This window comes from Rhinolophus sinicus, linkage group LG13, assembly GCF_036562045.2.
Source record: "Rhinolophus sinicus isolate RSC01 linkage group LG13, ASM3656204v1, whole genome shotgun sequence".
Lineage (NCBI taxonomy): Eukaryota > Metazoa > Chordata > Mammalia > Chiroptera > Rhinolophidae > Rhinolophus > Rhinolophus sinicus.
Window position 1 is genome coordinate 25,702,474 of NC_133762.1, and position 918 is coordinate 25,703,391.

Here is a 918-nt window from a genome sequence, read left to right on the forward strand (position 1 = left end):
CGCAGACTGCAAGTTCATCGCCCATGACCGGCACCGTGCACACAAAACAGGGTGATGTCACAGTGACTGGGGGAGGGGGCAACTCTGAGCGGGGGTGCTCAGGAGGGACCTCTGAGAAGACAACATCATGGATTAAGAGTAAAGGAAATGCTGCACCTAGCTCCTGGCCCGGCGCCTAACAGATATTAAGTGCTCACCAAATCTTACAACGTGACTCTGAGTCATTCTCATCAGGTTACTGTCCTCTCCCTCAGGAGAACAGGAGCTCAGTGTTTCTCCTCCCCGGGCGCACGGCAAGAGCTGGCACACAGCAGCTGTACGCACGGTCCTCAGAACCTGGGCACCAGGGAGGGCTCGATAAGCCGGCCCGGTGTAAACCGGCCCCAAGGAGGGGGCACTGTTCGAAGGGTCCACCGGACGTTGGCCCCCTGGCCCCGGCTCGGCGTCCTCACTCGCGTTCCTTGGTCACAGTAAGCGCTTGGCCGTGCGTGCTAAAGAAATGCCCACTTCTGGGTCCAGGGGCGCAGGACCTCGCCCATGGCACGGGACAGTAAACCGAGCCTGAGGTGGGAGGCGACACGGGCCGCGTTTCCAGGAGGCGGGAGCCAGGGACCAGGCCAGGGGCGGAGCCGGACAGGCTGGAACGCACCGCCGCCCTTCGCTTCCGCGCCCAGCTGCGTCCAGCTGCGACCCTGCCCCTGGTGCTCCGCGGTTGGCTGCGGCTCGGCGACCGCTGATTGGCCTGGCAGCCAGGCGCGGGTCCTGATTGGTTGTGACGCGCGGCCGGGCGAGGCCCCCGCCGGCGCCGCCACCGCCCCCGGCACTGGGCAGTCATTGGGCGGCGTGATCTCGCCGCGGTTCCGCGGCCCTGCCGCTGCAGCCGCCGCTGCTGCTCGCAGAGCGCACCGGGCGGGTCGG

General features: G+C 66.6%; 1 long non-coding RNA gene across 1 annotated transcript in view; it reads right to left on the reverse strand.

Moving 5' to 3' along the window:
* LOC109444591 (uncharacterized) overlaps positions 1-651 on the reverse strand; it is a 212,080-nt gene extending 211,429 nt beyond the window's left edge. Inside the window, exon 1 of the long non-coding RNA XR_012491265.1 lies at positions 198-651. This is a non-coding gene — a long non-coding RNA (uncharacterized LOC109444591). The remainder of the gene's footprint in view (positions 1-197) is intronic.
* Between the last annotated feature and the right edge of the window lie 267 nt (positions 652-918).